Here is a 13,073-nt window from a genome sequence, read left to right as displayed (position 1 = left end):
CCAAAGCCATTTGGCATGTCAAGTTGTTGGAAAGATGTTGAGGGTTACCATAAATTCGTTAAGGATTAGTGGAACGGGTTAAAAGTGAAAGATTTGGGAATGTACGTGTTAAAAAGAAAAACTGAAACATATTAACTCAGGCTCAGGGAGTGGTATAAAAAGCATACTCGGAATTTGGGAGAGAAAATTAAAGTGGAAAAAGAGGAAATAAATAGGCTCAAAATTAAAGGTTAAACAGTGAGATGATCGGAAGAAGAGTTACATCACATTAGAGAGCTTTCAGCGACAATACATAAGCTTTCAAACCTCAATTGCATCATCCAATGGAAAAAATCAAGATCTAGATGGCTATAAGAGGGTGACGCCAACACAAAATATTTCCACGCGTGTGTGAACAAGTGGAGAAAAAATATGAGTTTTTGTGCTTTGAAATGAATAACATAAGTATTATAGAAGTGGAGGAACTTAAAAATGCAGTTGTCCATATTTTTGTAGTCGCTTTGCAGCGAGGGGAGTGAGACCAACGCCATATAGTTTATAGGTTAAAAGAATAGAAGGTGCACAAAGTTCTAATTTGGTCAAAGAATTCACGGAAGAGGAAATTCGACAGGTTCTATGGGAACGCGATAGTTCAAAAAGTCTAAGTACTAACGGGGTAAACTTTGGTTTTCTAAAAGAATTTTAGGAAGACATAAAACAAGATTTTTTTAGAGTAATGGCTAAATTCCACACAAACTGACGAATAACCAAGGAGCTCATTTGTAGTCTTGATTCTGAAGAAGAAAAATTCAGAGAGATTATCAGACTTTAGGCCAATATCGTTGGTCGGGTGCATATATAAAGTGGTATCTAAAGTGCCGGCATACATATTAAAAAAGTGATTGGTTCAATTATCTCAAAATCACAATCTGCATTCATATCTAAAAGATAAATTTTAGATGGTATTCTAATTGCAAATAAAATCGTTGAGGAAGCTATGAAAAGGAAAAAAGAGGTAGTATTATTTAAAGTTGATTTCGAGAAGTCATACAATTCAGTTGACTGGAAGTTCATCGATTGTATGATGGTGAATTTTGGGTTTAACAAAAATTAGAGGAGTTGGGTGTCATAATGTTTAAAATCTGCTACAGTGTCAATATTGGTAAATGGAAGCCCCATAACAGAATTCAATATGGGACGTGGGATTAGACAAGGAGATCTGTTATCACCATTTCTTTTCCTTATAGTTGTAGAAGGTTTGAACATTCTGATGAAATGAGCACTAGAGTTGGACAAATACAAAGGAGTTAAATTCGAAAATGATGATGAAAGGTTTACTCATATTCAATATATGGATGATACACTAATCATTGGAGAGAAGAGATGCGAAAATATTAAAATCATTAAGGCAAATTTGATGATGTTTAAAGCAATGTTAGGATTAAAGGTTAATTTTCACAAAAACAAGTTGATAGAAATCAACATCAACCAAAACTAGATTGAGGTGGAAGTTGTTATGTTAAGATGCTAAATTGGCCACACACTATTAAATTATCTTCGTTTACCAATTGGTGCGAATCGGAGGAGAAAAAGTACGTGGCAGCCTGTAATTGAAGCAGTTAGAGCTTGATTATTAAATTGGAGGAACAATCAGCTACCCATAGGGGGTCGGGTGGTTGTTATAAAATCAGTCTTGTCTTCTTTACCAGTTTACTTCCTCTCTATTTTCAAGGCTCCACCAAGTATCATCCATAAACTCGAATATTTTTTTAAAAGTTTCTTATGGGGGAGGGAGAGAGGATGAGAGGAAAATTATTTGGGTAAAATGGAATATAATATATAGATCAATTAAGGAGGGGGATTAGGCATTAGAAACTTAAGGGAGTTTAACCTTGCTTTGTGTTGGTGATTTTAGTATCACCCATGATTTTAGTAGTAATGAGATTTACTATAGGGCGATGCAATTATGCGTTAAAGCTTGGAAACGAGTTAGGAGTAGTGCGGAGTGCACGCTCGTAGAGCCAACGTGTAATTGACTGCAAGTAATTGAAAACGGGGTTCCAAGGGGCGTAGTCCCTGGCGGGGTGCGGGGCAGCGCCCCGCTGGGGTTCCAAGGGGCGAAGCCCCTGGCGAGGTGCGGGGCAGCGCCCCGAAGAAAATTTTCTTTTGAACGTTTGAACCTTCCCAGCCGTTATTACCGTTTTTCTTGAAAAGGTATGACTTTTCGTTTTCAGTTTTCGTTCTCCTATAAAAGGGGGAAATCTGGCCTCGGTTTAGGGTTACACACACAAAAACCATTCTACGTTCCAGAATCTTTCTTTTGCCAGAAACATTCTTTCTTCAAGAATTATCCCCACAAAGATTTCGTGAACCCAGGCATAAATAGGGTCGAAATACTTTGTTCGGAAAGTGAACGAACACGATTCTTCGAAGATTATCCAGGATTATCAGTTAATTATCTAACACTTTGTTGGGAAAATGGGTTTGGAAATTAAGAAATGAGAGGGAGGTCTTTGGTTCCGACCGTTGGTAACATATATGGGTTGAGAGAATTGGAGTAGATGATGAGGGAGGGATTGTTTTACTTGGTGGAATGATATGTTATGTCAAGCATGGGATTTTGGAATACATCGAGTGTTTATTCGGTCAAAGAGGTATATAAATATTTAAATCCCAATATACCGAATTCTTCTAATCCAAGTTGGTCGAAAGCTTTCCATAAGGCGATCACGTCCAAAGTTTCATGTTTGGTGTGAAGAGTGTTTCAAAACAGATTAGTCACTAAATATAAACTAATCAAGAGAGGAGTGTTGGGCCAAGGGTCGCCGTTATCTGAGGGAGGGCATGGTTGTGAGGAATCAATATCTCATCTTTTTTTTAGTGTCCAACTTTTGTAGGTATTTGGTACTCAATTTGTCAATGCATCGGGACTAAAGTGGTATGGCACATTTGGAGAAGTTTGCTGGTATAATCGAGGCGGGTAGATCATCTTCAACGATTGTTGTAACACCCCAGTTTTTAAATTAATTTATTTTATTACGTTATATGTGCTTAAATAATTTTATCAGTGGGTTGTGCATATTTTTGGTGTTGTGATGAGTTATTGGGTTTTTGTAGAATTATTAAAGTATTTAGTTAATTAAAAATAGTATAAAATAATAAGATAATTGAGACTGGGGAGAAAATAAAGTTTAATGAAAAAAGAGGGTGAATGGAGAATTAACAAGAGTTGAGGGTATTTGGTGGGATTAAATAAAAATAAATAGGGAATTAGAAGTTTGGGGTGAAAACTTGAATAATGAGAAAATTAGAGTGAGAAGGTGGAATAAAGTAAAGATAGGGGAAAAGTGTAGAATTATTAAAATTAATATTAAGTTATTCAAATAGAAAAGTGGATGGGAGAAGGAAATGAGGCAACCCTAGGTTGGAGAAGAACATCATAACCAAAAGTTTGGATATTTGCTGAAAATTAAGGTAAGGGGGAATTACTCTAATATGGGTGTCAATTTTATGAAGGGTAGAGAGGGGTCCCTATCCTCCTCTAGGTTCCTTATTTTTTCCTCATTGTTGGTGTTTTATGAGTTTTGAATAATGATGTGTGAAATATGTGATAATCATTATGATTGTTATGAAATTTGTGCTCTATTTTATTGATGAATTTCGTGTATGATATGTATGTGCAAATCTGAGTTTGAATAATTCAGGTTCATGGAATTTTGGTTTGATAAACATGTTCTTAGATTTGGAATACATTGATGATTACATGATGTTATTATATATTATATATGTGTTGTATGCTGTTATAATTGTTATATAATTATTGTATGTCGAATTCTGAGCGTTTTGATTTTTACGGAATCGAAATCTGAGATTCGAAAGTCCTCCTATGGTGAAAAATGCAAAATTTTGCATTTTGCAGCGGTGACAGATATCACCTTTGTGACGGACCACCCTTCATTGACTCGAATGAGCTGAAGGTCGTCAGTTTTGTGACGGTCCATCCGTCACGACCAGACTGATTTTGTTCAAATACGATTTTTATCATAACTTGAGTTTCATGACTTCGTTTGAGGCGTGGTTTGAAATGTCGGAAAGCTAATGCATAGTAATATCTCATGGTAAGGTCCTAAGAGGTTAATAGTGTATTTGAGAATGTGATTATATGGTGTTAATTATTGTGTAATGTTAATTAATGGTTAATAACGATGAAACCATTTTGTTTTATTTGTTGTGATTGATTGAATTAATGATTACCCCATGAGGAGGAATGTTCATGTTGATGTTGAGATGATTATTGATGAGAAATTGTATGACATTAATTTTTATGTTGAGATAAAATACTATGATAAGTTTAATAATATTTGAGATGTTTTACATAATTATATGTTGTGAATTATAATTATGTTTATGAGTTGTGGATTGTTGGTATAATTATGTGTTGATCAATATAATTATATGTTGTCGATGTTGAGGCGTGTAGTTTAGAGTGATAACTAATGCGATTACTTTAATTGGTATTGTGTACGGTTCGAGATGGAACCAGTGGTGTTGTTACCCTTGTATGGCGTTGTTGCATAAATCATGCATCAAGTGTGTTGATGATGTATTATTGTGTATTGATATGTTACATTTATATTGGTTAATTTTATCATATGGTGTTGCATTATGGTGAGTAATGGGATTCAGATATGCCCAGTTAATGATGATTTTGATATTACAATGTTATGGCATTTTCATGTTATTAGTTGGGGTTTCGACGTGATGACATGGATGATGAGTCAATGAATCAAAGACAAGTTGGATGCTGCAAAGGGGGCACTTCAACAAAAGGAAAAAAAGCAAGATTGCAAAAGGAAGAAAATATATTTTGGGAATAGAAGAGCGCCTCGATAGGCGAGGATGTTTCGACAAAATTTGTCCCCAAAAGCCTGCCGACACCCAAGACTGGCTTTAAGAAGCTAGTTGAAGCCTCTGTATATGATGTGTGATCTAGGAGACTTAGTGAAAATTCATGCAAGAGGAAAATCTATTTTGATCGACCAGAGGTAGTTAAGGAATAAAATGAAGTTAAAATAACTATCTTTCAGCCTTATCCAAGACAAGAGGTGCGTTGAAGCACATCTGTTCTCACCAACACACGTGTTTCCTAAACTCTGAGAATCAAGATATGTGATTCTCTTCGATTTCGAACTTCAATTCAATACAATTTCAAAATCAAAATTATCACACACCTCAGTACACTTGTGTTTCCCTGTGAATTAAACCGGAACTCTAGATACCAATTGTTGGAGTTCAAGAATGAACCTCCATTAACAACAATGAGAGAGAGAGATTTCTAACTAACTTTCTTCAAATTACGGATTCTGTTACAAATTAAATTTCCTTGAGTTTATGTAGATTCATTCAAACTTAAATGCACAATGTAAATTCTAATTCAAATGCAACTTCAAATAAAATTCAAAACTAAACAAACTTGAATGTTGAATTACATTCAACATTTCTACGGGTCTCACAATCTCGAAAGCTAGAAACAACAAGGTATTTTGGAGTAAGGAAGTGTGCCTCGATAAGATGTTGAAGAATGTAAAAATTACTACTAGGGATTGGCTGAAAAGTAAGTATAGCAACATCAAACATAACATAGCTATGTGGTGGCAATATCCAATGGCCGAGTGATTATGAGTTTTGTGTTGGTTTTGGTTCAGACTGCTGGATCGTGGAGGTTCTATAAGAGTGTTGGGTCCTGGTTCAGGTAGCCGGAAGGAAATATAAGTTGTAGTTGGTTTCGAATTATAGCATTATAGTTTTTGGTTTGTAGCTCTATTGTGTGTTGGACTGGATAAGGCAATAAGTTGTCCCATTTTATTGTCTTTGATCAACTATTTTTCTCTGGATTGATTTGGCTTGATGATATTTTTCATTCTTCGATGTTGTTTCTGCTATCTGCTACCGGTGAAAGTATCAAGCAATCTTGAGTTGGTTGTTATGATTTATTCTATTTGATTGGTGGTTGGTGTTGTTTTTGTTTTGGGAGTCGGCTGTCATTGTCAATATATCTCAGTGGTTCATGAATCCTAAAGCTTGTCCAAGATCTATTGAACTAGAAAATGAAGGATTCAAAGGTGTTTTGCAATAGGAGCAACAAAAGGGTCAATATTTCTCTTGATTTGTCTATCTTGCTTCTTTAGATGCCAATTTACTTTCTGTGATTTTTATCCTATCAGATGGTTTTTCTAGCTGTCAGATGCCATGGTTTGGTGGGCTTGTCATTTAGTCATGTGGTGTGCTACCCGTGGCAATGGAAAATGCAATCCGGTGCTAGAGATATTTTTGAAGCTAATCCCATATCTGAGTTTTGAGTATATATGGCTTCAATGTTTTGCTTTATGGATGGTTGGGCTTTATAGCTTTCCAAGGCCTATTTGTTGTTGATTGTTAGGTGGTGGTTCGAGTGACAGTGGTTGTTTCAGCGCTTGGAATCAGAGGGTCGTATCAGCAGGTCTTGATATAGCTAACTTGGTCATTGGTGGTCGGTTGCGGGTTCTGTTCCATAATTCAGTGTTCTTTATTTCTATTGCCCCTCTTTTCCAACAATGGTTAATGCACCGGAATCAAGATGGATATTATTTGACCTTTGTGTCTTGGGACATATTTGACCTTTGTGTTTGTGTTTGAGTGGTTGATAGTTTGGAGATGTTTTGGATTTGGTATCTGTTGTTAGTTGCTGGTCAAAACCTTTGAGACGAATAAATGATAATATTCTCATTATCATTATGACGTGATATATTATTGTTATTATTAATTTCAAATTTATTTTTGATCAAGTATATTGGTGTATTTATTAGTTGATTCATTTTGATAAGGTAAGATTAATGTGATAACCCTGTTGATGCATTTTAATAAGACAAGGTTAGTGTGATAACACCGTTGATGTCTTTTGATAAGGCAAGATTAATGGAATAACTTTGCTGATACCATAAGGTAAAAATATAAATTTGGAATAGTTGTACCCTATTTGTTATGTCAGTTGCATATGAGTTGTAGATCTGTTCAATGAGGCGAATATAATAATAGTCGAAAAATCAAATATGTTGTTGATAATCCTATTCTTATATCATTTCAATGCTGCTTCTTATCTAGGTGTTTTTTAGGGTGGTTAGAACTCAAATAGGCGAAATTGGCGAGTTTCGAATCTGTTCAATAGGGAGAAAATGCAGAAAATTGCAGATAGACATTGAAGCGCCGCGAAAAATACAGAATCGCCACCTGATTTTATTTATTCCAAAGAAAAGGGAAAATAGAGATAAAATCCCAAATAAGAGAAACGGTCTCCCAACCAAGAGCGGATTCAGAAGTTGGTTATGCAAGGAGAAAGTTCTAAGGGGAGTGGTTCAGAAGGTTGGTTGAAGAAGAGGGTTGGTTGGTGGTTGAAGTAATCAGAAGTTGGAAGTGGAAGGTTCAGGTTAAGGGTTGGGAGATGAGGGCCAGATTGGTTGAAGGATTGGTGTTGTGGTGAAGGGTAAGGAAGATGGTGAAGTGAGGTTGTAGGTGGATGAAGTGGAGAATATTGGTGAAGAAGATGGTTCACCCTCTCCTTTCTGTTATGGTGGTTAGGGGGTTTTATAGAGTTGCATTTTGTGTTGATGCTGCAGTTTTTTTGTTGCAGTTTGATACTTCAATTGCCGTTTATAGATTACGTTTTGCTTTAGTTTTGGCTTGCGCATGCTTTTGCATTTGGTCGCCATTTCCAGCTGTACGTTACAGCTTTCTGTGTAGCTTTTTGGTTTGTGTTCTGCAGCTTGTGCAACTAGCTGATACCATGTGTCTCGCCGTTTCGCTGCAGCTGATAGTAGCGGATTTTTTGTGTGCAGCTGGCTCACGTGGTGGATGCAGCTCGTGTAGCTTGGAGTTAAGTGGGGTTGTACGTGAAATGGCTTCAGCTGCGTTTCATTTTGTAGCTTTAGAATGTTGTAGCCGCTTTTTCTAATTGCTTTTATTCTAATGTATTTTAATAAAAGATAACATGTTATTTGGATAAAGGTTTTGGGAACTTGGATCATTATTGGATTTGGATCATGGCAAGATATTTCCATGGATTTACAACGGATATTAGGGTAAGACTTGGACATGTACTTGGTTTGAAAATTGGGATACTAGAAGGTGAATTTGGACAATGGATTTGGTTTGGATTTTGGATAGTTGTTTTAAAAAAAAATGGGTAAGTGGATATAAAATGAAATTGGATTTTGAATTTTATATTAGAATGGTGAAATGAATTTGGTTATATGAAAAGATAAATGGGGTTAATGAATATTAAATGGATCAATATGGATTTTAATGGGTTTGGAAATTGAATTTAATGTGGATCAAATGGATAATTGGGATTGGATAATGGATTTAATAGATGGATAATTATTGGATATGGACATGGCTTAAAAAAATGGATTAGAAAATTGGTTTTAAGAAGTCATACATTCTGCTTTAGAGTTTAAGCATGAATTATTACGATTCGTAACTCCTTTTAAGGTGTGGTTAAGTAAGTTTGAAATAGGGTTTAAATATATTTTAGACTAGAGAGTTTCATAATTTTATCATAAGTCTATAATATTTGGTGCTATTTTGAAGTGAGACAATTTCAAAGTTAGGTCTAGTGTTTTGAGCAATTTTAAGTGTGGTGACATTTCGTTACCTTTTTGATGAGTTTAAGAGTCTTATTTTATTTAGTTATAGTTTTTATAAAGTTGTCAAAGTCTCTTTTGAGTAATATTTTTATTTATTTAAGGTTGTTAAGGAAAAATAGTTAAAATTGTGTTATCAAGTGATTAATAATAATATTCTTGGGTTGAGTTAGGATCTGAGTAATTTTACTCTTTTTGATAAGGCTAGAGTTTCCTTGAATAGTTGATGCCTTACCCTGTTGGTGGTCTAACATAAGTAAAAATATGAATTACTCTATTGGTGAGTGGTATTGTGAAATTTATTGGTTTTACTTGTTATTCATGCAAGTAACATACCATACATCCTTGATCAATACAATTTTGCCATTGTTCAACTTGACTATGGAATTTCCCATTCCTTTAGTATTCAGATTCTCATCTTTAGCACATATGATCTTGGTCTTTTTATAGAGTCAAAATCAAGCAGGCATTGCTTATTTCTAAATAGGTGATTTGGGCAACCAATGTCCATATATCACAAGTCTACCATTGATCCACCTACATTCTCAAATGTCATAAATAACATAGGTTTATCATCAGAATCTGCTCTAGCTATGTTGGCTTCTTCACCCTTGCTAACTTTGTTTGACCAACAATCAGCAGCGAAATGATCAAACTTGTTACAACTGTAGCACTGAATCTTTCTTTTGTCAAACCTCTCCTTTTCCTTTTGAACATTATGATGTGTCTTATTAGAATTGGAGAGTATGACTTCTGAACATTAATATCATAGTTCTTTTTGTTCTCTAACTATGCTTGCTTCTGACTCTTCTTGCCAGAAGAAGCTTTCAGAGTCTCAGCTTTTAGAGCCTGTTCTAACTATTGTTCAGAGTTTCTTTCACTCAGATGCAACTCTTGTGCCTCTAAATTATTCTGAAGCTCTTCAATTCTCATGGTGTTGATATCTTTAGAGTGTTATATGGCTACAACTATGTAATCAAATTGATGAGTAAGTGATCTCAGTACCTTTTCAATGATTACTTGTTCAGGGAGCGTTTCTCCATAAGACTTCATCTCATTTGTGATCACAATCACTCTAGAGATGTAATCAGACACCTTCTCATTGTTCTTTATGATGAGATTCTCATATAGTTTATGTAGGGACTGAAGCTTAACCTTTTCCATTGACGTGTCACCACCATAGCACCATACCAGTGTATCTTATGTCGCCTTCACCGTCGTCGAATCAACAATTTTCTCAAACACCTTTGTATCCACACGCTGATGGATATCAAACAACGCCTTCTAATCCTTCTTCCTAGTTTCTCATTGTGCAGTTCTTTGCGCTTTTGTTGCATTTTCTACAACCGACGTGTAACTGTCGTTGACGAGATCAACAACATCTTAAGCTCCAAACAACACACGTATCTGAATCAACCACCAATTCCAATTCTTTTTGTCGAATACTGGAAGCTTAGTGTTCAACCAACCACTTTCATCGTTCATCTTCATTCTTGTGCAAATCACTCAGTTCTCACCAACACTCGTGTTTCCTAAACCCTGAGAATTAAGATATGTGATTCTGTCTAATTTTGAACTTCAATTCAATGCAATTTTAAAATCGAAATCAATCACACACCTCACTACACTCGCGTTTCCCTGTGAATTGAACCGGAACTCTGGATATCAATTGTTGGAGTTCAACAATGAACCTCCATTAACAATGCACAAGAGGGAGATGGGAAATGGGGAAATTTTGTAACTAATTTCTTCAAATTACGGAATCTGTTACAAATTAAATTTCCTTGAGTTTATGTAGATTCACTCAAACTTAAATGCAAATTTCAATTCAAATGCAACTTCAAATGAAATTCAAAACTAAACTAACTTTAATGTTGAATTACATTCATCATTTCTACGGGTCTGGTCTCAGAATCTTAAAAGCTAGAAACAACAAGGTATTTCGGAGTAAGGAAGTGTGCATTGATAGGATGTTGGAGAATGTAAAAGTTACTACTTGGGATTGGCTGAAAAGTAAGTATAGCAACAGCAAACATAACATAGCTATGTGGTGGCAATATCCAATGGCCGAGTGATTATGAGTTTCGTGTTGGGGTTTGGTTCAGACTGCTGGACCGTGGAGGTTCTATAAGAGTGTTGGGTCCTGGTTCAGGTAGCTGGAAGGAAATATAAGTTGTAGTTGGTTTCGGAATATAGCATTATAGTTTTTGGTCTGTAGCTCTATTGTGTGTTGGACTGGATAAGGCAATAAGTTGTCCCATTTCATTACCTTTGATCAACTATTTTTCTCAGGATTGATTTGGCTTGGCGACATTTTTCTCTCTTCGCTGTTGTTTCTGCTATCTGCTCTGGTGGATGTATCAAGCTGTCTTGAGTTGGTTGGCATGATTTATTCAATTTATTTGGTGGTTGGTATTGTTTTTGTTTTGAGAGTCGGCCGTCATTATCAATATATCTCAGTGGTTCATGAATCCTAAAGCTTGTCCAAGATCCATTGAACTAGGAAATGAAGGATTCAAAGGTGTTTTGCAATAGGAGCAGCAAAAGGGTCAAGATTTCTCTTGATCTGTCTATATTGCTTCTTTAGATGCCGGTTTACTTTCTGCAATTTTTATCATATCAGATGCTTCTTCTAGCTGTCAGATGCCATGGTTTGGTGGGCTTGTCCTTTAGTTCTGTGGTGTGCTGCCCGTGGCAATGGAAAATGCAATCCGGTGCTAGAGATATTTTTGAAGCTAATCTCATATCTGAGTTTTGAGCATATATTTATGTGAAGGATACGTGTTTACAGAATAATAGGGAGAATATCTCTTATTGAATTGAACAAAAGAAATGGCTCTTAAATAGCCTTACAGAAACTGAATCAGAGAAAAAATAGCCCACTCTAACAAACATTAAAAATGTGGGATAGTGGCAAGAGAATAGGTAAAAGCAACAACTCACTAACAGCACTAACATTGCTTATTCTAACTGACAGTAAATTAACGTTAAATAAAAACAATTTTAACATCCTCCCTTAAACTGAATGTTACTTAACAATCAGTTTACTATTGGCAGTTGACACACTCCCAATAGGTTGCGCAATTTCACAAAAGCATCAAGTTTCAAAGGCTTTGTCATCACATCGGCCACTTGTTCTTGAGTATTGCAGTGAACTAGTTCTATAGTTTCATCCTTTACGAGTTCACGAAGAAAATGGAATCGAACATCGATATGTTTGCTACGACCGTGCATTACAGGATTCTTAGCAAGCTTGATTGCTGAGTTGCTGTCGCAATAAACAGTTGTTGAGCTGTTTTGAGTATGTCCAAGCTTCTCCAAAATCTTTCTCAACCAAACAGCCTGACAAGCACAAGTAGATGCAGCTATAAATTCAGCTTCTGTAGTAGACAAAGATACTACAGGCTGTTTTTTAGATAACCAGGATATTGCAGCAGAGCTCAATAGAAACACATATCCCGACGTGCTTTTTCTATCATCCAAGTCACCAGCATAGTTACTATCCGTGTACGCGACCAGCTCTTCATTTCCGCCCTTCTTGTAAAACACACCATAATCAGCTGTCCCTCTTAAATATCTTAAGATTTTCGTTGCTGCTTGCAAATGTAGTTTAGTAGGATGCTCCATGTACCTGCTTATGAGACTAACAGCAAACATAACATCCGGTCGAGTTGCCGTTAAGTACATAAGACTTCCTACAATCTGCTTGTAGTAAGTACTATCAATCTTCATGCCATCTTGATCCTTTTGAAGTTTCTCTCCAGGAACCATTGGATTAAGAACAGAATTACTTTTGTCCATTCCAAATCTTTCCAATACTTCCATCACATTTTTTTTTGACTAATGAATATGCCATCACTCTTTTGCATTACTTCAACACCTAAAAAATACCTCATTTTTCCCAAATCGGTCATATCAAACTCAACCATCATGGATTTTTTGAATTCAACATACATTGACTCATCATTGCCAGTGAATATCAAATCATCAACATACAAGCTTACAATTAGAATTTTACCTCCAGCACTTGTCTTAACAAACAAAGTGTGTTCATGAGTGCATTTTTCAAAGCCTTCCTTCAAAAAGTATGATTCTATGCGACTGTACCAAGCTCGTGGAGCTTGCTTCAGTCCATAAAGTGCTTTCTTTAACTTGTACACCTTATGCTCATTGTCCTTGATTTCATATCCGCAAGGCTGTTCCACAAAAACTTCTTCATTTAGTACACCGTGCAAGAATGCCGACTTTACATCCAACTGATAAACGGTCCATCCCCTTTGAGCAGCAAGTGCAAGCACTAGTCAAATGGTATCTAATCTTGCCACCGGTGCAAAGACTTCATTATAATCAACTCCATATTTTTGAGCATATCCTTTTGCTACAAGTCGCGCTTTGTGTTTGTCTATTTCTCAATTC

The 13,073-nt window shown here is 35.9% G+C and overlaps 1 long non-coding RNA gene across 1 annotated transcript; it reads left to right on the top strand.

The window, feature by feature from the left end:
- The first annotated feature begins 3,383 nt into the window (after nt 1-3,383).
- On the top strand, nt 3,384-5,055 carry LOC127088188 (uncharacterized). The gene is made up of 2 exons (XR_007790141.1): nt 3,384-3,453; nt 4,725-5,055. It is a non-coding gene; the product is annotated as an uncharacterized LOC127088188 (long non-coding RNA).
- Nucleotides 5,056-13,073: the final 8,018 nt, after the last annotated feature.

The sequence above is a fragment of the Lathyrus oleraceus genome, chromosome 5 (genome assembly GCF_024323335.1).
Source record: "Lathyrus oleraceus cultivar Zhongwan6 chromosome 5, CAAS_Psat_ZW6_1.0, whole genome shotgun sequence".
Lineage (NCBI taxonomy): Eukaryota > Viridiplantae > Streptophyta > Magnoliopsida > Fabales > Fabaceae > Lathyrus > Lathyrus oleraceus.
This window is presented reverse-complemented; position numbering and strand designations above follow the sequence as displayed.